General features: G+C 46.2%; 1 protein-coding gene across 2 annotated transcripts in view; it reads right to left on the reverse strand.

Annotated features, from left to right (window-relative positions):
- The window catches only part of FBXL20 (F-box and leucine rich repeat protein 20), a 592644-nt gene that overhangs the window by 99578 nt on the left and 467052 nt on the right, over nt 1-26014 (reverse strand). The gene's annotated exons all lie outside the window — the stretch shown is intronic.

Genomic DNA, 26014 nt, shown 5'->3' on the forward strand with positions numbered 1-26014 from the left:
CGAATTGTGTCATCCTCCAGGGAGACATGAATATGTGGCTGGAGGATGACACAAGCTGTGACTCCCAGGATCTCATAGGTGATCTAGATGGCCTCCACTTTACCCTGGCATCCACCATAATCACAAACATAAAGGGCCATATGCTAGATGCCCTTTTTACTCATGGCACGGAAGCTTTCAATGTCATAGCACATGAGGTGGGATGGTCAGACCATAGTCTGATTACCTTTAACCTCTTGGATTTTGCACCAATAAAAATCCCCAAAGGAAATTGTATGACTAAATCTGCTCCATTTCGGAAACTAAAAAATATAACAGTCGAAGACTTTAAAACATGCTACGACTACCATCAGGGACAGCCACTCCTAATAAATGAAGAGAGAGAAATTGGAATTCCGGCTTTAGAAACCGAGATTGAAAGGCTGGAAAGATCCCTAGATGAATTTGAGTTAAGAATCAAGGCAAGTCTGGACGACCTGGCCCCATTGACAACAGTAAATAGGCGCCCAAGACTTTCTAAGTCAAGCCCTTGGTACGCCCCTAGTCTCAACTTACTTAAGAATAAAAGACGAATATTGAAAAGAAAGTGGCTTAAGTCAAAACTGCCCCGGGACAAAATCGGGTCTATTGTCGAGGCTACACAAAGGCTGTAAAACGCTATAAAAGGTCCTATTATAACGATCAAATAATGCAAGCCTCAAACAAGCCTCAGGAATTATTCTCATTGGTTAGGGACATATTTGAACCGAAAAAAATTTATTCTAAGATTGTCCCATCTATGGAATTATGCTCTGCGCTTCAGTCTTCCTTTGGGGAAAAATTTTAAAAAATCTATAACCAGGACAAAATCTTTCCTGATGACTTTGACCCTCCAGCACCAATAAGAGCTCCTCCAGCTTTTAGCTCATTTGCATCCACTTCAGTGGCAGAGATATCCAATATTATGTCTAAGCTTAAACCGTCAAGCTCTCCGAATGACATCTGTCCCGCAAGGTTTATGAAAAAAAATGTAGATACATTGGCCCCAGAAATTACAAGGATAGTGAATCTATCTTTAAAAATAGGGGCCGTTCCAACACGACTGAAGCATGCCATTGTCTCCCCCTTGTTGAAGAAGAGCACACTCGACCCTTCTCTGCTTACTAATTTCAGACCTATATCTCATCTTCCCTTTCTGGCAAATATCCTGGAGCAGGTCGTCTTTCAACAAATGCAAAGCTTCTTTGAGGGTAACGACCTGTTCCATGACTCCCAGTCAGGATTTAGGCGGGGACGTAGCACTGAACTGTCCGCACTCGACATACGCGAACGCCTGTTAAGGGTAAAGGATGCGGGGGGGTCGGCAGCCTTGGTGCTACTCGACCTTTCCGCAGCCTTTGACACTATCGACCATCAAATCCTGGGAGATTGCATGGAATACCTTTTTGGATGTAGTGGCACTGTCCTCCGTTGGATCAACTCCTTTCTCACAGATAGGACCCATCAAGTGCGGATGAACGCTTGCAGCTCACCAATGGAACCACATCTCTATGGAGTCCCGCAGGGCTCGGCATTGTCACCCCTGCTATTCAACTGCTATATGCGCCCACTTACTGACATTATTGCTACACACAAATTAGCATGCCAGATCTACGCAGATGACACGCAGATCTTGGCTGATGCTGACAATGGGCCAAATATGCACCTACAACTGAGAAATGGTCTCCTTCACATACAAAAATGGATGGCCGACAACAAGCTAGGCCTCAATGAAGAAAAGACAGAGGCGATGCTGGTGGGTCCTCAATCAACCACCAATTTTCTCTTGGCCTGGCTCACTTCATTCTGCTCCATCCCAACGCTGGCAAAACAGGTCAGGAACCTAGGTATCATCTTTGATCCCTGCCTATCATTTATACCTCATGCAAAACTCTGTATCAAAAACTCCAACTTTTATATACAGAGACTCCGGAAAATTAAAGATCTATTTTCGCACGAAAACCGGCTAACTCTTGTACAGGGCCTTGTGCATTCCCGGTTGGATTGCTCCAACATATTTTTTCTTGGACTTCCATTGAAGTGGCAAAAAAAATTGCACACAATTCAGAATCAAGCTGTTCGCCTGGTCTCCGGATGCGCCAGAACAAACCACATCTCTCCCGTGCTGGAAAAACTGCACTGGCTCCCTATCGCCAAGCGAGTACTATTCAAGGCAATGTGCTATATGTATAGGGCACACCGGAAACTGGGCCCAATTTATTTGTCTGAATGGGCCCCTCACCATGTACCGTCAAGACCACTCCGATCGGCCAACTTACTTCTCACAAAACAGACAATCAGCAGACTAAAATTTACTGGTAACAGATGCCTGGTTACAAAGGGCAATGAGCTGTGGAACTCCCTTCCAGCGTCTCTAAAGTCCTTACCCTCGCTCCTGAGTTTCAGGAAGGGTTTAAAAACCTTCCTCTTTATCCAGGCCTACGGATAATCTGATGAAGAATAGAAATCATACAAAAACATGGATTTTGTATGCTCATTTTTCCTCCCCCCATCTGGAGGGTTAGCCCCACCCACCCCTCCCCGGTTCTTCTCTGTTTTTACTCTACCTCTTTCCTATTGGGCACCCTAGGCTCCTTTTTTAACGTTCTTTTGGAAATCTCGCTTGATCTTAGGGTCTTGGTGCGCCTAGATGCGCTCCTAACGGAGCGCATTCGGCGCAATACAAATCTCATATCAAATCAAAAACTGCTTTTTTCTATAACTGAAGTGTGGGGGGCACGTTCTGCATCCATCTCTGAGCTACCACTTTACGTGCTAGGAATAATGTTTCAAAAATGAATATTGTGTGATGTTTGTCCACCTCTACATCTGGCAGTAGCCCCAAAATACATAACTTAGGGTCCAGCACCACAGGGGATCCCATATTATCATGGAGGAAATGGACAACCTGCATCCAATACGTCTGGACATGAGGGCAGCTCCATATGAGATGGTAAAAAGAGCCTGGGTCAGCCCTGTATAAGCGACACGTCGGATCCGGCGTGGGCTGGAACTTTGCCAATCTCACCGGCGTCAGGTAGGCTTTGTGTACTATATATAGTTGTGCCAGTCTATCGGACAGCTTGGGAGACACTGTCTTGGTTCCCTCTAAAATCTCATCTCAGTCATCGTCATTTATGGGTCCTACGTCCTGTTCCCATACCGTTTTGGCCTTGTGAGAAATAGCAGCTGCACCCCGTTGTCTGATTATGTAATACATATGTGATATAAGCTTGGAGGGATCATCTCCCAAAACTATATTCAGCACAGGGGGGGCTCCATCCCTACATCTAGGCCCAGTAGCTGAGTTCTAAGTGCGTGACGGAGCTGCAGGTATTTAAACGCTAGTTGGTGCAGGAGGGAAAACTCCTCTTTAAGGGTCTGGAACTGCTTGAGCCTGGAGGTGGACAAGACCTGATGAAGATACAGTATTCCAAGTCTAGCTCAAACTATCGAGCCTGGAATTGTTTCCAGTTCTGGCATATGACTATTAAGCCACAATGGGGTGTGAGAATGAAATTTTCCCACATTCTGCTTTTTAAGAGATATTTCCTTTATCCTTTGGATGCCCGAATTGTACCGCGCAGTGGGACCTGGAAGGATAGCCTGAACGGGTGTATATGTCAGGGATCTGTAGCGCTGCATTTCCAACGCGTGGAAGTGGTACATGTGGGATAGTTGCGAGGCTAGGTAGTAATCCCGTAGGTCCAGGAGGGATACACCCCCCATATCTGTGGGGTTTTTTAAGATTTGCCTAGCTACTTTGTGTCTACTATTACCGCAGACAAACAATTTTAGAATAGCTTCCACCTGCTTAAAGAGTTTTAAGGGAATGTATACGGGGGCATGCCACACCAGATATAGAATCTTGGGCAGTATGATCATTTTTATTAAATTTAGGCACCCCATCACCCCCAATGGCAATCTAGACCACGTCTGCATTTTGCTTTTTAGTAAGTCAAACAGAGGAGCTACATTCAGGGGTGTGTAGTCAACCAGGTCCCTAGTTACCTGCACACCCAAGTATTTAATCTTGGATACCCTAGCGAGTGGTAGCGGAGGGTTTGTGAAAGGGGGAGGAAACACATTGATTGGAAGAATCTGAGACTTGTCCCAATTTATACGCAGGCCCGAGTATCCCCCCACTTGTTCAATAAGTCTTAACGCAGCTTGGAGTGATGGTCCCTGGTCCGCTAGGTATAATATGGTGTCATTGGCATACATTCATATTTTGTCAACTGTGGGGCCTCAGGGCAGACCTTGAATATCAGGGTATGCTCTGATGGCAATGGCCAGTGGTTCAGCAGCCAGCGCATACAGTAAGGGGGAGAGGGGAAACCCTTGTCGGGTACCCCTCTCTAATGGAAACTGCTCCGAGAGCCATCCATTCACAAAAATTCTCACCCTGGGTGTCTGATATAGGAGCTGTACTCATTTTATGAAGTGTGACCCAAAACCATAGTTATGCAGACATTCCCACAAATATGGCCATTCTACGGAATCAAAGGCCTTAGCTGTATCTAATGCCACCGCCACCCTCGTTCCTGAGTTATCATGTCGGGCTTGGATATTCATGTACAGTCGCCTGATGTTCATGGCTGTGTTTTTCCCCGACATAAAGCCCGTTTGGTCCGTATAAGTTAAAGTTAAGATAGCAGTGTTTAACCTAGAGGCCAGGATTTTAGCTAAGATTTTGATATCTACCTGCAGAAGTGAGATAGGCCTGTAGGATTCAGGGTAGTGCGGGTCTTTTCCTGGTTTGGGAAGAACTATGATTTGGGCTTCCTGTATAGACTCAGGGAGTGAGTTCTGATCAAAAATAGACTGGTATAAGGCCTTTAGCTTGGGGACCAAAATATCTGAGTAAGTTGTATAAAATTCCAGAGGCAGTCTGTCCATCCCTGGAGCTTTAGATTTCGCTAGCTGTGAGATCACTTCCGCAATGTCATGTGCTGTAATAGGTGCATCAAGAAGCTCAACTTGCTCTCGATTTAGCTGGGGGAACTGTATGGAAGATAAATAAGAGCGAATCTCCCTTCGCGTGTACATGTTCTGGGATTTGTCTACGTTGCCATAGAGTTGCCTAAATTGAGATGCCACTGGTCCTGGGTCTGTTATACTGCGTCCGTCTGGGTCAGTAAGCGATACCACGACTGGGGGCTTATCGTTCATGTGAGCCAGAAAGGCCAACAGTCTCCCAGCCCTTTCTCGCTGTTCATACACCCTCTGCCTGCAAAAAAAACCCCACGCTGTTTAGCCTTCTCTGTGTGCAGTTGTGTGATTAGGCGGGTCTGCAATTCCACTCTGTCCAGGTTTTCAAGGGTTGGGCTGGAGCTACAGGCCTCTTCTAAGTCCCGCAGTTTGTCAGATGTGAGTTGAAGTATAGTGGTAGACTCTCGTTTTAGCCTATTTATTCTGGAGGACAATATTCTACGGGCATGAGTTTTAAAGTTGTCCCAGTGTGTGGTAAGGGCAGGGGGTCCCTGAATCCCTTCCAAAAAGAAGAGCAGCTCCCTGGCAATGGAGTCATGGTCTGTAAGAAGGGATAGCCAGTGAGGGTTTAGTCGCCAACGCTTGGTGGGAGAGGCTACCCGCAAGGACGCCGTCAGCCAGCACGGAGAGTGGTTCAACAGGATCCTGGGAGCAAATCCTGAGCCCGTGACCTTTGGCAGAAGGGCCCTGGAAACAAGTATGAAGTCTATCCTGGACATGGTAGTATGGCTTACTGAGTGGCAAGTGTATGCTCTAGTCGTGGGGTTAGCATGTCTCCAGACGTCAATAAGCGCAAATTCAGTCAGTGTATGGTACAGCCTAGTATGCAGTGGTTCACCAAGTCTGGGTTCAGCCTGCACTGGGCGGTCCATGGATGGAGTCATCGTGTGATTAAAATCCCCCATCCACACTACTGGTATGGATGGGTACAGTGCTATAAATGCAAGGCCCTCTGTAACCACGTCCGACCTGTATGGAGGGGGGATATAACTAGCACGGACTGTTTCTTTTAACAGGAATTTTGAGGCCAGAAATCAGGCAGGCATTACTGTGCAATAATTGTTTACCCATTCTGACACTGGTGGTCCCTTGGTTTTACCTAACAATGATGTTTGTACCAGTGTTATTATCTGCTTTACCTGTCTTGACATTTGATGTTAGTAATCTTCATGCTGATCTTTGTTTATCAGTGCTATTACTCATCTTAACATATCTTGCCAAGTGTTAACCAGACATTGTTCGGTACCATTGTTTGTATATAACTATTAAAAAGCTTATTTACCCACCACTTTTGTGTCGGCTTGCAAACCTTTGGCTTCATTCAAATTCCCAACCCTTTCCTCTTTTACTCGCTAGCTTTTCGCTTGCGGGTTTTTTATAATTATATGCATGCAGAAAGAGGTACCTACCCTGCCGATCTGACACTACGGAGACCAACTTTAAAAGGAGTAGATTTCGCTATTATCACCGTTACCCCTCTAGACATATTTGTGTGGGTACTGTGGTAGGCCCACCCCACCCAAGGACGCTTCAAGTGGCCTGTGACATGAGTTTCCACCAATGCGACAATATCTACCTTCTGACCTTTCAAATATTGTAACACGGCTGTCCTTTTAATCTTATCCCACATGCCCCGCACATCCCACATCATAAATTTAATGTCCGCCATGGTGTTCATTGGCACAGAGATTGCATATGGATTGGCAGGGCAGCACCCCCCCCCCCCCCCCAAACAGACAACACAGCCATCATGTAACTAAACAAACATGTTACATATGCGATAAGTGCTTGTTTAAAAACATTCCAAGTAAATAACAAGTGCACAACGGTGCTAACATTCCCAATGCTCTGATCAAGGGATCCGGCATTTTTCTTCCCTTCTCACCTCCCCAACTTGGTGGAAGCATACATTCCCTTGCAACCTTTACATGAATCAGCTTCCAGTCATCAATGTTAGCTGGAGGTACAGTACTTAGAATATGATGAGCAGGAAAGTTCAAAATAGGAAAAAAGGGGTTGCAAACATAACGGGGGCGATTATTCACTGTGTGAAGCAAGGTTAGGGCACAAGGCATTTCTTATGTGTCTCTTTCTCTGAGTGAGACTCTCGCTGCAAGGATACACAGTCATCCTGGTGTACTAAAGTTTTGGGGCCTCAGCCCTATGGTATCTCCATGAAAATGGAAGTAGCTCCAGGCCTAAAGCAGAGTGTCCAGGAGTATCAACAAACTGAGTTCCTCCCCCCCAGGGGAGTATAAGGATCGAGCCCCCTAACCTCAAGAAGGGGAGTCTCCAATCTCATATTCAGTAATGCATGGGTTATAAAGATGGGGGGGAGCAAAAAAGGGAAGAGCTTTTGTGCAAAAAAGCAAATGGTGAGATGAGAATACCCCCCCACAGTGGAGGGGACACTTAGAAGAAAAGAGGGACCTGCCATCTTCTGACAATGACAACACACTAACAGGCCGTGTACCCGTTCATCCATCCGGACGTCCACGTTGATCCAACCAGTGTGCTGCCACCTTCTGGTCCTCAAAAAATAGGGCTCTGCCATCCTCCTCCACTCTCAATCTGGCCGGGAACAACATGGCATATTTAAGGTGTACCACCCTGAACCGCCTCTTAAAATCTTGGAACTGTGCATGCTTTCTTTGGACTTCATTAGAGAAGTCAGGGAACACTGCGACATGGCCGTTGCCCATGGTGATGTTACCTTTCTCTTTGGTCAGCCGAAGGATTTTATCTCTGTCTCTAAAGTTAAGAAACTTGGCAATAAAGGTCCTGGGGGGGCTCCCGCAGGTGGAGGTTTAGCTGGGATGTGGTGCGCCCAACCCACTGCAAACATAACAGAAAATGCCTCTCTTCCAAAATGTTGAATCAAGAGGGATTCCAAGTATTCAGCAGGGTTGGTACCTTCAGCCTTTTCAGGTAAACCGATGAACCAGAGGTTGCAGCGTCTCAAACGGTTCTCCATATCATCCTGGTGAGCGTGTAGCTGGTGGATCTGGCGCTACAGGTCCTCCGTGGTGTGGCTCAGGGGGTGCAGGATGTCCTCTGCCGCTCCGATGCGTGTCTCGGCCTCGGTGACCCTGCCTTTTACCTTGGATGGGTCCTGGCGCAGCAGGGAGATGTCAATCTTGACCTCATCTATTTTGGCGGTGAGTATCCCCTGCAGCGTCGCAATGGCATCCAAGACCTTAGCTGTGTCTGCGCCCTGATGGTCCACTGTGGAGCACATGCGTTCGCCATCTTTGGCCTGCGGGTCTTGATCTTGATGGCGGTATTCGCCAGCTTTTCCACCGCCTCGGAAGTCCTTTTTGTGGAGACGTTCCCTCACTGCTCCGGAGTGTGGATTACTAGGCCATCACCAGGTGGAGCAAGATGGCCGCCACTCCGGGATTTAGGCGGGAGCAATGTTCCGTCCCCAAAGCAGATGCAGGATGTGGATGCGCTTTGGCAGCGGCCCTGGGCAGCCCGGAGGTCGTTCCAAGAGGGGATAGATTACAGGACAGTCAGGGAGGCCAGGAGAGCTTACCAAGGCCACCGCCGGGTGGAGCAAGATGGCCACTGCTCTGGGAGGTAGGCAGATGCCGCGGCCTGTCCTAAGGCAGATATAGGGTGTGGTAGCGGGCTCAGGCAGTCTGGAGGCTGTTCCAGGAGAGGAGTGAGCTTTGGGTGGTCCGGGAGGCCAGAAGAGCTTGCTGGGGCTGCCACCGGGTGGAGCAAGATGGCTGCCACTTCAGGAACCAGGTTGAAGCCGTGGCCTGTCCTAGGGCAGATGCAGGACCGGAAAGCCTCACAACAGCAACCTCAGGTGACGTTCTAGCGGGCTGGCAGGCTCCAGAGACAGCGGAGGAATAGATAGATCCCCGGGTGTAGAGTATTGCAACAAACGAACAGGATGCAGGCAGGATGTGAAAAAGGAGTATGGGTCAGCGGAGCTCACACTACATGTGACCTACTTCATTGCTCTCCAGGCCACACCCTCCAAAAGAGCTGGTTTTACCAGGTTGCTTCCACCCTGAACCACGATCAGCCAAACGTCCAGACCCCAACTGGCTCTGCAGGGCAGGGCACACGTGCATAGATCGCCCGTCACTGGAGACCTCACTAGATTCGCACAATGACTCCCATTGAGGTGCTGCCACAGGTGCCCTGCTTTCCCGGAGACTCTGGGCCTTGGTGCCCCGAAGCATCTTCATCTGCCTCAGCCGCAGTAGGAAATGGTAGAGAGTTGCCAGACCCTCTTGTGCCCCGAGCCATGGAAGGGGGACTCTGGCCCTTTAAGGGTGTGCAGCCACTCCCTTGCATATCTGTCACACTGCCCTTGGATCTGGGATCTGGAAATCTGCAGCGGCGTGGAGAAACAGCAGAGGGTGCCAGTTCCCTTCTGCTGCCAGTAGCTGTTCTCTTCCCCGCTAAGCCTCTCTCACTGGCTTCAAAGAGGGAGCTGAAAGCTCCGGGTACATGCAGCTCTGTGGTGAAAAGGGGGGATGGGCAGCATCTGCTCCCAGTGGCCTCCCAACCTCAGGTTAGTCTCCCTAGCAGCCAAGGGGACAGGACACTCATGGCTGCCCACTGCTGAATGGTTCCTACACTGAACTGACCCCGTGCTTGGCTCCTCAGCAGCAGGGCCAGCTGCTACCTTCAAAATCTGTAAAGATGGGGAGGATGAGCGCTGCGTGTCCTCCCCTCCAGTGATGGGGATTCCTCCCAGGCCTCATACTGGAGGCTGAGGCATGCAACCCAGCAGGAGACACTGGAGGGGCTCATGCACTCAGGGGGACAAATTCTTCTGGCAAGTTTGTGAGCTGGGAGAGAAGCAGGAAAGGGGTCAACCCCAGACCCCCCTAGCACGCCCATCAGGTGCTGCTGGAGCCACTGTGGACCCCTAGTCACAGCCTCGGCCCTGACCCAGTCCCACAAAGCCTCCAGGTCACTCATCCCAATTCTATTTGTCCGCAGGGGGACAGCAGGGAGAAGTTTCCTCTTCATCTGAACTTTCCAGAATGAATACCCAGTGTCACAGACCTAGCCGGGACAGAGGCTGTTGGAGAGGACTGTATGCAAGCCTGTTGCCTTTTGATTATGGGCCCTGGATTTTCAATGGAACGGTGCTCTTTGTGGGGTGAATTGGAGGTCCGGTTTGAACTGTATTAATCGGACTCAGTTGTGTATATATGTATATATTGTTGGTTGTTTGATTCTGTTGGGGACTCCTTGCTGTGGATCTGTGTCCCTGAAGAGGGAGGGGGGGTTCCTCCAGCAGCCCCCTGCTGATAAGACTGATTCATTCTGTTGGGACACATCCTGTGAGGAGATGCTGGTGTCATCAACCTGTGTTTATGTTAATTGAATGAGCTAATGACATTGTCCTCTATACAATTTAGGAGACGGGACGACTGCCATTATGTTGATATAACTGTGTGAAGCTCGGTGACCACAAGTTTGGGCGAAAGGTCATGTCTCAGTCACCTAGGCTGTATAAAGGTTTAGATAATTAGCTCATGTTAATTAGGTTACGTTTGTATTGTTAGAGTAATCTTCTCCTGTGTATATAAGACTGTATTCTGGTTCTGAATAAAGTCAGTTCTTGGTAGCAACAAGCAAGTGTCGCCTTGTTTGTGCTCAGAGAGGTTGGGATATCTGTATACAGACTGGGAGGAAGTGGTATATGACGGAAGCACTCAAGCGGAGTGTGGGACGTTCCGTGACAATGGTGGCAGCAGCGGGAAAGCTTCCTACAGTCTGGGACATCCAAACTTCCATCTGGATCCAAGGTCCAGATAGCAGGAGAGGAGAGGTACAGATACCAGCTGCCATGGATGAGGAATTCAGAAGGAGGTTGCGAGAGATGCAGATACAGCACAGAGGACCAGTATCGGAGCAGGTCCTGCTGGGATGGTGTGATTCTATTCGCTGCAAACTCTGGAAGGAAGCGCTAGCCCGTGAGCAGCGACACCAGGGAAAAGTTCTCCCCTCCATCGAGGAAAGGTACTGGTCGCAGTACGGACTGCGGGTGCGGTTTTTGGGAGAAAAACCACACAAGAAGCAGACAGCTGAATTAAGCAGGCTGGTCTGGGCAGAGATAAAGCTGGATGAGAGCTACAGAGCCCTCCGGTGGCATGTATCCCAAGCATGTCCCTGGATAGCGGATGACAGCCCAACGGAAGGCTTAAGCTACGGCGGCTTGGGACTGTTGTTTGTGAAGCTGACAGGGGACCCTAACTTTGGGAGTGATTTGGAGCGGCGGGTGGACGAAATCATGGATTTCAGAGAAGGGCTACTGAACATTTCGGAAGTGCACTGGGCACAGGAAGATTTGGAGTTTCTGGCCGTTCAGGAATGGGAGCTAGAGATCGCCTACAGACGGCTGCTAGACATTGCTCAGTGCCAGGGCTGGGCTCCCTTTGCCTGGGACTATCAGGAAATACCAGCTGACAACCCTGAAATCCTGGCTGAAGAGTCGGCAATGTGGCAGAGCAATAGTGTGCTTTGCCAACTTGCCCCCACAGCTATGGAGGCGGAGGTCTTATGGCGGATGCAGCAAGTGCTGACTGACCTTGATGATCCTGTTTCTGCATGGGATGATCTTGGATGGAGGAATGTGCCTGTCCAGCAGCATGCCAGAGAATCTGCAGTGGAAAATCTGGAGATTGCCATCCCCAAAGCTGAAGTGCTGACAACAGGGCAGAGCTCTGCTAACCTCTGCCCAGCACTGATAACATCTTCTGGGTTCCATGGACAGGAGATGGTGAACCTCCATCCTCAGACACCAGTTGCAGAGACAGGGGATTTGATAGACTTTTCTGCTGAGGAAGAACCATCGGGTGAGCCCCCAGCAGAAGAGTTGGGATTAGGGCCAAACTTCATTGCGCTCTGCTCAGCACTGATAGCATCTTCTGGATTCCATGGACAGGAGATGGTGAACCTCCATCCCCAGATACCAATTGCAGAGACGGGGGATTTAATAGACTTTTCTGCTGAGGAAGAACAACCTGATGAGCCTCCAGCAGAAGAGCTGCTATCAGGGCCAAAGTTCACTGTGTTCTGCCCAGCACCAACAGTGGCTTCGGCCTTCTTGAGAGAAGAGGTAGTCGGCCTTTCTCCCACAACACTGACAGGGACATGTGATTTTCTGCCAGCAGCATCTATGGAGTTAAAACAAACTTCTCCAGCTGAAGATCTGGTAACTGAACAGAGGGTCCAAGACCTCTGTCCCACACTTTTACCAATTCCAGAGACTGGGGATTTAATAGACGTTTCTGTAGAGGAGGAACCACCTGGCAAAGCCCCAGCAGAAGTGCTGGCAACCGGACAGAGGGACCTCTGCCCCACACCTGCAGCAATTGTGGAGGCTCAGGCTGAGAAGATGGCAATCACTTCCCAGCAGCAGATACAGGGGGAGAAGGGAGAGGAGGTGTGTGTTGTCCCTCCCCAACAGTTGGCCAGGGTGGAGGAAGTGGGCTTTCCTCCCCAGCAAAGATCCGTGTACCTAGGAGACAGTACCATCGACATGTCGTCCCAGCAGCCAGATGAGGGAATGGAAAAGGAAGCAGCCGGCTCACCTCCCTAATGGCAGCTACACAGTTTGGGAGTGGAGGAAGCCAGCCTCCTGCCCCAACAGTTAGCCGGAGCAGAGGATGCGGAGTCCCCAGCAGAAGTGCTGGCAACAGGGCAGAGTGCTACCAACCTCTGCCCAGCACCGGCAACAACTACAGAGTTCCAGGGAGGCGGGGCAGTCGGCCTCCCTCTCCAACAGTTAGCCGGAACAGATGGTGTGGGGTTTCCAGCAGAAGGGCTGGCAACAGGGCCGAGGACTGCTGGACTCTGCCCTCAACTAACAGAGGATGGATTTCCTGTGAAGGTGGATGGGACTTCAGTCTCCACCTGTATACCCCAGGGATGCTGGGCAGTGGGCCCCGATCCCCAACAGCATGACAGAGTGAGCCCAGTCACCCTGTCTCCTCTCCAGCGGCAGAAAGGATTCCAGGGAGAAGAGCCAGTCCAGGCCTCTCCCCAGCGGCAGATATGTTCTCTGAGAGAGGCAGAGGTTGGCTGGGTGAGTAATACTCTGTTTGGAACAATTTGTTTGGGGTACTGTGTGGGTACAGGCAGTAGAGGACTGGAACTATGGACTAACTTCGGAGTCAACCCGTCTGGGGTCTCCTCCTGTGTTAGTCTCCTGCCGAAAGGGGAGAAATGTCACAGACCTAGCCGGGACAGAGGCTGTTGGAGAGGACTGTATGCAAGCCTGTTGCCTTTTGATTATGGGCCCTGGATTTTCAATGGAACGGTGCTCTTTGTGGGGTGAATTGGAGGTCCGGTTTGAACTGTATTAATCGGACTCAGTCGTGTATATATGTATATATTGTTGGTTGTTTGATTCTGTTGGGGACTCCTTTCTGTGGATCTGCGTCCCTGAAGAGGGAGGGGGGGGGTTCCTCCAGCAGCCCCCTGCTGATAAGACTGATTCATTCTGTTGGGACACATCCTGTGAGGAGATGCTGGTGTCATCAACCTGTGTTTATGTTAATTGAATGAGCTAATGACATTGTCCTCTATACAATGTAGGAGATGGGATGACTGCCATTGTGTTGATATAACTGTGTGAAGCTCGGTGACCACAAGTCTGGGCGAAAGGTCATGTCTCAATCACCTAGGCTGTATAAAGGATTAGATAATTAGCTCATGTTAATTAGGTTACGTTTGTATTGTTAGAGTAATCTTCTCCTGTGTATATAAGACTGTATTCTGGTTCTGAATAAAGTCAGTTCTTGGTAGCAACAAGCAAATGTCGCCTTGTTTGTGCTCAGAGAGGTTGGGATATCTGTATACAGACTGGGAGGAAGTGGTATATGACGGAAGCACTCAAGCGGAGTGTGGGACGTTCCGTGACACCCAGCAACCCTTGCAATAGACCACCCTTGCGCCTCCACCCTGCCCATCCGATCTTCAGCCTTCAATCAGGTAAGAGCTACACCCCATACCAGTAACTACATATTTTAAACCTTCTATGACCTGTTCCTCTCTTAGTCATGCCGAGTCAACCCTGGTCCATTCTTTTCTCTCCGGGTTGCACTTTTTTTTATTCATCTTCTTTACACGGTAGATTGATGCAACTCTTTTTACAAAAGAAAGATAACATTGTTTGTGCTGTCCTTTAAACAAACAGGAATTTACAGGACCAGACAAGGACACTGCATTTCTGGTAAATTCAACAAGTATTTGTCTGTACTTGATAAAAAAAATGCTCTTAAAAGAGAAGTATGGGTTCCCTTTTTTTCTTTTAGATTCATACTGACCTAGGTGGATGCTGCATCTGTCCCCCCGTCGCCTCTGCACTGAAAACCGAGTGATCAAACATTGCCAATCTCTCGGTTTTCACAGCTCTGTGAGCAGAGAGCTGTAGACTGTCAGTCACAGCTCTTTGCTCTTCTCCCTCTGCGTTAATTGGAACGCTGAGCTGTGGAGGGGGCAGAATGGCCGTCTCAAACTCTCAGTGGCTTGCCTGGATGCGGTGCCTGGACTAATTTCCATGTCGTCAGCAGAGAGCGGACTTTAGTCCGCTCTCTGCTGAAAACGCACTCCTGTGATCCATAGGAGAAGTACAGCCAAACGACCTTTGACTGGACGTCTCCTTTAAGCTGGCCATATGTGGCTCAAATATTGTCCGGTGCAGCAGGAATCGCATCCAATACAATAGTCGAGAGCAGACATTCCTCAATCTATGCTGTTTAGTGTGAAAGGTGGAATCTATTCGATTGCTGTTTCTTCAACCGCAGGGTGCATGTTTGAAAGCCTTAAGGCCCGTTTTAGGTACCTGGTGGTTGAGCCCGACTGGTAGGAGAAGACCTCTCTTACAACGCTGGTTCAGGAGCCACTGGAGTGAGAACAGTGGTCTCATGAGCACAGTGGGTAGGAGTGCCTGGTGAAGGTTCTTGCAGAGGCCGGCACAGAAGCTGAGTAGAGATCTTTCAGGAATGGCTGAGCTGCAAATGCTGGCAGGCAGAAGAGGATCAGCAGGCAGGCAGGTAGGAGGTATTGAAGCAGCAGCACCTGGAGCTGGATGAGAAGGCCAGAAAGCAGCAATACAAGGCACAGGCAAAGGCAGAGTCAGACAGTCCGGATTGGCAGGAGATCAGGCAGATATAGCAAATGGATAATCACAGAGTAGTCAGGCAAACAGGAGTTCGGCAATGGGTCACAAGAAGATAGCAAAGTCAGGCAGCCCGGGTCGATAACAGTAATGACAATCAGCAGGCACCCGCCAGTGAGAGAATCCTGCTGTGTCCATGCATCCATGCATGCGCGCACGCATATTCCCCTGAAAGGCACTGGCATGTCCCTGACACCCGTACACACAATAGGAGAATTGTCTGAAAATTGCTGTATGAGGCACAATTGGTTAATTTTCTGATGTTAGTACAGTGCTTTCGACAGCCGATTCCAACTGTTTTTTTTACAAAAACCATAGGTGCAAGCTATAAAAATGTTATCATACGTGGACAATAACGTCCAATTTTTGTACAATTTTTGTACAACTTGTAATTATAAGTACAGTTTTCTGTATCTGAAGAGCAAGATTACACATGCTCAGAAACAAAAGTATACATTACAAAATAATTCAACACATTACATCACTTCCGAAGTTGTAGTCTGTCGTACGAGAATTTTGGTAAGTTGAGTAACCTCTTCATTTTCAATATGAGACTAGAATGCAAAAAACAATGGATATATATCCACACATGTGTTTGAGTTTTGGGGTGCACACCCTAATGCAATAGGCTGCACACACCTGTGACTGTGTGTGAGTCACTGACTTCTGTTTTGTTATAGAGCAGTGTTCCCTGTTCATGACCCAGAAGTAACGTCCAACAAAACTTTCAGTCATTAGATTACAATGATTAAACAGAACTTGTGCCTCCTTATATCAGGTGTCCCTATCAGAGTTCTCGCTTACACCAGAAATGCTCAACAGAGTCCCCCAATACATCAGGAGCCCTCACAAGGGCTTAAACCAGAAGTCCATGCTAGAGTGCCCCTTTACATTAAATGCCTCCATCAGAGTGCCCCATACATTTCTGCAACAGGCAGAGGTTGGGATTGTATTTTAGGACACCGGAAGTCCGAGCAACCAACCACTGTGGTGGAAGGATCTGGGAGTAGCTCAGTGGATGCGTTGGTCTCAGAGACCTGGGAGGGGGGTAAGTAAAATCTGCAGGGGGGGAGCAGAGGCCACCCCAGCACCTCCCTAAATCCAACCCTGCTTAGATTCCGGAAGGGGTTCTTTACTATTAGAGCAGTACAAATATGTAACTTCCTGCCCCAAGAAGTGGTTCTAGTTGAGAGTTTTGACAACTTGAAAAAAAAAAAACCTTTATATGTCTTTCTCAGGAAGTATACAGAGCTATGTGAATTGTTGCAGAAAATAATTTACACACATGTACACACACACACAACATACTGTAGGTTGAACTGGATGAACCTGTGTCTTTCCTCAACTTTATAAACTAGGTAAGGGAAAATTTCCTTGCAATGTGAATAGCCTACCTGTCTTTAATAAATCAATCCCAGCCTACCCACAAATGGCAAAGAGTGTTGCTACTTTTGACAAAGATGACCAGAGCACACGTTTCAGGGAGAGAAAACCTGTCTGTGGCGGTGGAAGCTAGTCTGATACTGTGACACAGGTTTGTGTTGTGATACAATATGTATCCTTTCATACCGTGTGTATTAAAATGTTTACACTCACACAAGTGGCTGTTTGCATAGCAAATAGAAAAAGTGAACCCAAAACACTTTGATGTATGTGATATGGGTTATGTCTCACTGTGGGCTTCTAATACCTGTTCATAGATTCTCAAATATATTGTAGATAAATGTACAGACTTTTTAAAGAAGTTAAAGCAGTATTAACCACTTAAACTCTGGAAGGTTTTACTCCCTTCATGAACAGACCATTTTTTGCTATTTAGCACTGCGCTACTTTAACTGGTAATTGCGCGGTCATGCAATGTTGCACCCAAACAAAATTTATATCATTTTTTTTCACACAAATAGAATTTTTTTGGGGGGTATTTGATCATCACTGTTTTTTCTTTTTTACTGAACAAAAAAAGACCAACATTTTTGAAAAAAATAATCAATATTTTTCACTTTCTGCTATAAAACATATCCAATAACAGAAATAAAAAAAATTAAATGTATGCCCTGTACACACGACCGTTTTTGCCGTTGGAATAAACTCTGAAGGTTTTTCCGACGGAGTTCTGACGGAATTGCGCTTAAGCTGTCTTGCATACATGCGGCCACACCAAATTCTGACCGTCCAGAATGCTGTGACGTACAACACGTACGATGGGACTAGAAAACGGAAGTTCGATAGCCAGTAGCCAATAGCTTCCGTCTCATACTTGCTTCAGAGCGTGCGTCGTTTTTGGTGCGTCGGAACAGCATACAGACGCGCGTTTTTTCCAATAGTAATTTGTTCAGTTGGAAAAATATAGAATATGTTCTCTATCTAAGTCTGTCTGAATTTTCGACTGAAAAAGTCCGATGGGGCATACACACGGTTGGAATATACAATGAAAAGCTCCCATCGGGCTCTTTCTGTTGGAAATTCCGCTCGTGTGTACGCGGCCTAAGTCATAAATTTAGGTCAAAATGTATTCTGCTACATATATTTGGTAAAAAAAAAAAATATTGACTGGTTTGTGTGAAAGTTATAGCATTTACAAACTATGGTACTATGGGGGATTGTATTATTACTAATTGTTTTTTTTGGTTGAACTAGATGGACTTGTGTCTTTTTTCAACCTGACTAACTATGTAACTATATGGTATATATACTGGAATTTTAATATATATTTTTTATACTAGTAATGGTGGTAATCAGCGATTTATAATGGGACTGTGATAGTGCGGCGGCCAATATGATACTAACTGACACTGGATGGGAACTGACTGACACTGAGATCACCAGTGACACTAATACAGTGATTAGAGATAATACTGAAGGGGTTAAAATCTTGGGGTAATCAAGGGGTTAAAGTGTTAATGTATGTATTATGTGCTGCTTTTTACTAGGGATACACCGATACCAGTTTTTTAAGACTAAGTATGAATACCGTTACTCTTCCTCAAGTACTTGCCGATACCAATTACTGATACCTATTTTTAGTGTCATGTGACAGGTTTTTTTTAGACCAATAAAAAATTATTACCGTTTCTTTATAATTATGAAGAACTGTAACTCAAAAGACATTATGAAACAAATAAAACATTTTTATTTTCTTGTCACAAAGTTGTGAAAGCTCAATTTTCATAGAACATGTTTAAATTATTCTATTACAAATAACATGCAAACATCACACAAGATCACAACCAACCAAGTGCAATACAGTTAGTTAAATAATGTTTAACCGCTTGCCGACCAGCGCACGCAGATTTACGTCGGCAGAATGGCACCGGTGGGCAAAAGGGCGTACAGGTGCGTCCCCTTTAAGAAGCGGTGTTGTGGGCGCCAGCGGCATGCACCCGCCGTGGTCTCCATGACCGTGAGTCCCAGGTGCCCGCGATCGTGTCACGGAGAGGTAGAACAGGGAAATGCTTTGGTAAATAAAGCATTTCCCCGTTCTGCCTAGTGACAGGACAGAGATCACTGCTCTCTGTCATCAAGAGCAGTGATCACTGTCCTGTGTGTTGAAGCCCCTCCCCCCCACAGTTAGATTCACTCCTTAGGACACACTTAACTCCTTCACCGCCCCTAGTGGTTAACCCCTTAGTGTCATTTACACACTAATCAATGCATTTTTATAGCACTGATTGCTGTATAAATGACAATGGTCCCAAACTAATGTAAAAAATGTCCGATGCGTCCGCCATAATGTCGCAGTCCCGATAAAAATCGCAGATCGCCGCCATTACTAAAATTAATAATAAAAATGCAATAAAACTATCCCCTATTTTGTAGACGTTATAACTTTTGCGCAAACCAATCAATATACGCTTATTGCGATTTTTTTTTTACCAAAAATATGTAGAAGAATACATATCGGCCTAAACTGAGGAAAAAAATGTTTTTTTTATATATTTTGGGGGGATATTTATTATAGCAAAAAGTAAAAAAATAATGCGTTTTTTTCAAAATTGTCGCTCTTTTTTTGTTTATAGCGCAAAAAATAAAAACCGCAGAGGTGATCAAATACCACCAAAAGTAACCTCTATTTGTGGGGAAAAAAAGGACGTAAATTTTGTTTGGGTGCAACGTCGTAGACCGTGCAACTGTCAGTTAAAATGACGCAGTGCCGAATCGCAAAAATCGCTCTGGTCAGGAAGGGGTTAAAATCTTCTGGGGCTGAAGCGGTTAACCACTTAAGGACCGCCTCATGCCGATGTACGTCGGCAAGGCGGCACGGGCAGGCAGAATCACGTACATACACGTGATCTGCCTCCCGCGGGTGGGGGGTCCTATCGGACCCCCCCGGTGCCCAAGGCGGTCCTCTTTTGTCCCCCGGCGATCAGAGGTGAGGGGGAGGCCATCCATTCGTGGCCCCCCCTCGCGATCGCCGCCGGCCAATCAGAACATTCCTTTGCTGCTGTATGCTAAACAGCAGCAAAGGAAATGATGTCATCTCTCCTCGGCTCGGTATTTTCCGTTCCGGCGCCGAGGAGAGAAGACATCAATGTGAGTGCACAAACACACACACTCAGTAGAACATGCCAGGCACACAAAACACCCCCGATCCCCCCCGATCGCCCCCCGATCACCCCTCAATCACCCCTCCCCCCCGTCACACTGACACCAAGCAGTTTTTTGTTTTTTTTTCTGATTACTGCATGGTGTCAGTTTGTGACAGTTACTGTGGTAGGGCAGTTAGGGTTAGCCCCCTTTAGGTCTAGGGTACCCCCCTAATAAAGTTTTAACCCCTTGATCACCCCCTGTCGCCAGTGTCGCTAAGCGATCATTTTTCTGATCGCTGTATTATCGTCGCTGGTGACGCTAGTTAGGGACGTAAACATTTAGGTTCGCCGTCAGCGTTTTATAGCGACAGGGACCCCCATATACTACCTAATAAATGTTTTAACCCCTTGATTGCCCCCTAGTTAACCCTTTCACCACTGATCACCATATAAGTGTTACGGGTGACGCTGGTTAGTTCGTTTATTTTTTATAGTGTCAGGGCACCTGCCGTTTATTACCGAATAAAGGTTTAGCCCCCTGATCGCCTGGCGGTGATATGCGTCGCCCCAGGCAGAGTCAGATTAGCGCCAGTACCGCTAACACCCACGCACGCAGCATACACCTCCCTTAGTGGTATAGTATCTGTACTAATCAATATCTGATCCGATCAGATCTATAATAGCGTCCCCAGCAGTTTAGGGATCCCAAAAACACAGTGTTAGCGGGATCAGCCCAGATACCTGCTGGCACCTGCGTTTTGCCCCTCCGCCCGGCCCAGCCCAGCCCAGCCCACCCAAGTGCAGTATCGATCGATCACTGTCACTTACAAAACACTAAACGCATAACTGCAGCGTTCGCAGAGTCAGGCCTGATCCCTGCGATCCCTAACAGTTTTTTTGGTAGCGTTTTGGTGAACTGGCAAGCACCAGCCCCAAGCAGCGTCAGGTTAGCGCCAGTACCGCTAACACCCACGCATGCAGCATACACCTCCCTTAGTGGTATAGTATCTGAACGGATCAATATCTGATCCGATCAGATCTATACTTGCGTCCCCAGCATTTTAGGGTTCCCAAAAACGCAGTGTTAGTGGAATCAGCCCAGATACCTGCTAGCACCTGCGTTTTCCCTTCCGCCCGGCCCAGCCCACCCAAGTGCAGTATCGATCGATCACTGTCACTTACATAACACTAAACGCATAACTGCAGCGTTCGCAGAGTCAGGCCTGATCCCTGCGATCGCTAACAGTTTTTTTGGTAGCGTTTTGGTTAACTGGCAAGCACCAGCGGCCTAGTACACCCCAGTCATAGTCAAACCAGCACTGCAGTAACACTTGGTGACGTGGCGAGTCCCATAAATGCAGTTCAAGCTGGTGAGGTGGCAAGCACAAGTAGTGTCCCACTGCCACCAAGAAGAAGACAAACACAGGCCCGTCCTGCCCATAACGCCCTTCCTGCTGCATTCGCCAATCCTAATTGGGAACCCACCACTTCTGCAGCGCCCGTACTTCCCCCATTCACATCCCCAACCAAATGCAGTCGGCTGCATGAGAGGCATTTTCTTTATGTCCTCCCGAGTACCACTACCCAGCGAACCCCCCCAAAAAAGATGTTGTGTCTGCAGCAAGCGCGGATATAGGCGTGACACCCGCTGTTATTGTCCCTCCTGTCCTGACAATCCTTGTCTTTGCATTGGTGAATGTTTTGAACGCTACCATTCACTAGTTGAGTATTAGCTTAGGATACAGCACTGCACAGACTAGGCACACTTTCACAGGGTCTCCCAAGATGCCATCACATTTTGAGAGACCCAAACCTGGAACCGGTTACAGTTATAAAAGTTAGTTACAAAAAAAAGTGTAAAAAAAAAAAAAAAATATCAAATAAAAAAAATAGTTGTCGTTTTATTGTTCTCTCTCTCTCTATTGTTCTGCTCTTTTTTATTGTATTCTATTCTGCAATGTTTTATTGTTATTATGTTTTATCATGTTTGCTTTTCAGGTATGCAATTTTTTATAATTTACCGTTTACTGTGTTTTATTGTTAACCATTTTTTTGTCTTCAGGTACGCCATTCACGACTTTGAGTGGTTATACCAGAATGATGCCTGCAGGTTTAGGTATCATTCTTTTCAGCCAGCGGTCGGCTTTCATGTAAAAGCAATCCTAGTGGCTAATTATCCTCTAGACTGCTTTTACAAGCAGTGGGAGGGAATGCCCCCCCACCACCGTCTTCCGTGTTTTTCTTTGGCTCTCCTGTCTCAACAGGGAACCTGAGAATGCAGCCGGTGATTCAGCCAGATGACCATAGAGCTGATCAGAGACCAGAGCGGCTCCAAACATCTCTATGGCCTAAGAAACCGGAAGCTACGAGCATTTCATGACTTAGATTTCGCCGGATGTAAACAGCGCCATTGGGAAAGCATTTTATCACACTGATCTTGGTGTGGTCAGATGCTTTGAGGGCAGAGGAGAGATCTAGGGTCTAATAGACCCCAATTTTTTCAAAAAAGAGTACCTGTCACTACCTATTGCTATCATGGGGGATATTTACATTCCCTGAGATAACAATAAAAATGATTAAAAAAAAAAAACGAAAGGAACAGTTTAAAAATAAGATAAAAAAGCAAAAAAATAATAAAAAAAAAAAAAAAAAAAAAAAAAAAAGCACCCGTCCCCCCCCTGCTCTCGCGCAAAGGCGAATGCAAGCGTCGGTCTGGCATCAAATGTAAACAGCAATTGCACCATGCATGTGAGGTGTCACCGTGAACGTCAGATCGAGGGCAGTAATTTTAGCAGTAGACCTCCTCTGTAAATCTAAAGTGGTAACCTGTAAAGGCTTTTAAAGGCTTTTTAAAAATGTATTTAGTTTGTCGCCACTGCACGTTTGTGCGCAATTTTAAAACATGTCATGTTTGGTATCCATGTACTCGGCCTAAGATCATCTTTTTTATTTCATCAAACATTTGGGCAATATAGTGTGTTTTAGTGCATTAAATTTAAAAAAGTGTGTTTTTTCCCCAAAAAATGCATTTGAAAAATCGCTGCACAAATACTGTGTGAAAAAAAAAATGAAAACACCCACCATTTTAATCTGTAGGGCATTTTCTTTAAAAAAATATATAATGTTTGGGGGTTCAAAGTAATTTTCTTGCAAAAAAAAATAATTTTTTCATGTAAACAAAAAGTGTCAGAAAGGGCTTTGTCTTCAAGTGGTTAGAAGAGTGGGTGATGTGTGACATAAGCTTCTAAATGTTGTGCATAAAATGCCAGGACAGTTCAAAACCCCCCCAAATGACCCCATTTTGGAAAGTAGATACCCCAAGCTATTTGCTGAGAGTCATGTCGAGTCCATGGAATATTTTATATTGTGACACAAGTTGCGGGAAAGAGACAAATTTTTTTTTTTTTTGCACAAAGTTGTCACTAAATGATATATTGCTCAAACATGCCATGGAATATGTGAAATTACACCCCAAAATACATTCTGTTGCTTCTCCTGAGTACGGGGATACCACATGTGTGAGACTTTTTGGGAGCCTAGCCGCGTACGGGACCCCGAAAACTAAGCACTGCCTTCAGGCTTTCTAAGAGCGTAAATTTTTGATTTCACTCTTCACTGTCTATCATAGTTTCGGAGGCCATGTAATGCCCAGGTGGCACAAACCCCCCCAAATGACCCCATTTTGGAAAGTAGACACCCCAAGCTATTTGCTGAGAGGTATAGTGAGTATTTTGCAGACCTCAATTTTTGTCACAAAGTTTTGAAAATTGAAAAAAGAAAAAAAAAAAGTTTATTCTTGTCTTTCTTCATTTTCAAAAACAAATGGGAGCTGCAAAATACTCACCATGCCTCTCAGCAAATAGCTTGGGGTGTCTACTTTCCAAAATGGGGTCATTTGGGGGGGGGTTTTGTGCCACCTGGGCATTCCATGGCCTCCGAAACTGTGATAGGCAGTGAAGAGTGAAATCAAGAATTTACACCCTTAGAAATCCTGAAGGCGGTGATTGGTTTTCGGGGCCCCATACGCAGCTAGGCTCCCAAAAAGTCCCACACATGTGGTATCCCCATACTCAGGAGAAGCAGCTAAATGTATTTTGGGGTGCAATTCCACATATGCCCATGACCTGTGTGAGCAATATATCATTTAGTGACAACTTTGTGCAAAAAAAAAAAAATTTGTCACTTTCCTGCAACTTGTGTCAAAATATAAAATATTCCATGGACTCAACATGCCTCTCAGCAAATAGCTTGGGGTGTCTACTTTTCAAAATGGGGTCATTTGGGGGGGGTTTGTGCCATCTGGGCATTTTATGGCCTTCAAAACTGTGATAGGTAGTGAGGAGTGAAATCAAAAATTTACGCCCTTAGAAATCCTGAAGGCGGTGATTGGTTTTCGGGGCCCCGTACGCGGCTAGGCTCCCAAAAAGTCCCACACATGAGGTATCCCCGTACTCAGGAGAAGCAGCTGAATGTATTTTGGGGTGCAATTCCACATATGCCCATGGCCTGTGTGAGCAATATATCATATAGTGACAACTTTTTGTAATTTTTTTTTGTCATTATTCAATCACTTGGGACAAAAAAAAATAATATTCAATGGGCTCAACATGCCTCTCAGCAATTTCCTTGGGGTGTCTACTTTCCAAAATGGGGTCATTTGGGGGGGGGTTTGTACTGCCCTGCCATTTTAGCACCTCAAGAAATGACATAGGCAGTCATAAACTAAAAGCTGTGTAAATTCCAGAAAATGTACCCTAGCTTGTAGACGCTATAACTTTTGCGCAAACCAATAAATATACGCTTATTGACATTTTTTTTACCAAAGACATGTGGCCGAATACATTTTGGCCTAAATGTATAACTAAAATTGAGTTTATTGGATTTTTTTATAACAAAAAGTAGAAAATATCACTTTTTTTCAAAATTTTCGGTCTTTTTCCATTTATAGCGCAAAAAATAAAAGCCGCAGAGGTGATCAAATACCATCAAAAGAAAGCTCTATTTGTGGAAAGAAAAGGACGCAAATTTCGTTTGGGTACAGCATTGCATGACCGCGCAATTAGCAGTTAAAGCGACGCAGTGCCAAATTGGAAAAAGTCCTCTGGTCCTTAGGCAGCATAATGGTCCGGCGCTGAAGTGGTTAAGCATGAGGAGCAAGAACTGTTTCTCAAAAGACGTTATAAAAAAATAAAACCACAACTATTTTTGGCTTTTTTATTTTTTTGTGTTTTTTTTTTTCACTTTTATAAAAACTGTAAACTGAACGTTGCAGATTAGGGTCGCTCAAAATGTGATGGCCATCACATCTTTCGAGACCCTGTGTATGTGTGCCTAGGACTGTGTGGTGCTGTACCCTACGCTAATACTCAACTAGTGTGTGGTAGCGTTTGAAACAGTCACTGATGCAGAGACCAGGTTGGTCAGGACAGGAGGGACAATAATAGCGGGTGTCACGCCTAAATCCACGTTTTCTGCAGACATGACATCTTCTTTGGGGTGTTCTTTGGGTAGGGGTACAAGGGAGGACATACAGAAAATGCCTCTCATGCAGCCAGCTCACTGCACTTGCGTTGGGAAGGTGGGCCATAGCACCATCTGGAAACAGAAGGGCTGTGATGATTTCTTCCTGGAATTTTAGGAAGGATCCAGTTTGTTCTGAAGCTTTTACAGAAAAAACAAAATAACTTTGCGCTAACTCAAAAGTATAAGCCGCTAACACTGCAAATAGAATTTTTGCTGTAAACCATAAAATATATAAATAAGTGCAGCGCTATAAATAATGAATAAGTGGAATAACAAATTTGAATATCAGTGTATAAAATTCTCATAAATGTCCATTTATCAATAAATCAAAGTCCATCTTTTTGTGAAAAAATAATTAAATCACCACGTGAATATATAACTAAAATAGTGATCAGACAGTCCCCAAAATAATGAAGGCGTACCATGGATTTTGGACCTAAAAATAGCATATGCTACATAGGTCAACGCAAGCATTTATTGCCCAATGGCAATGGTATGGATGATAAAAACCAAAAGAAGATAAACGGTCTTGGAGGCCTTCTCAGGGATTTATCGTGAAAAACCACACTTGTGCAGATACCACCACCCATATGAATGGAGGCTTACCAGAAGGTTGGGACCCAAAACAGCGTATACTGGATGAGTCAAACAGACTTAAAAGCTGCCCACTAGCACTGGAGAGGAGATCCCAATGATACACTGGAGAAGAGATCCTGGGGATGCTTCACCGGGGTGCTTTCTCCATGTGGAAGTTAAAAACGTCCTCGAACGTGCCCCACATAGAATAAAAAAGGGG

Source organism: Aquarana catesbeiana, linkage group LG12 (assembly GCF_042186555.1).
Source record: "Aquarana catesbeiana isolate 2022-GZ linkage group LG12, ASM4218655v1, whole genome shotgun sequence".
Lineage (NCBI taxonomy): Eukaryota > Metazoa > Chordata > Amphibia > Anura > Ranidae > Aquarana > Aquarana catesbeiana.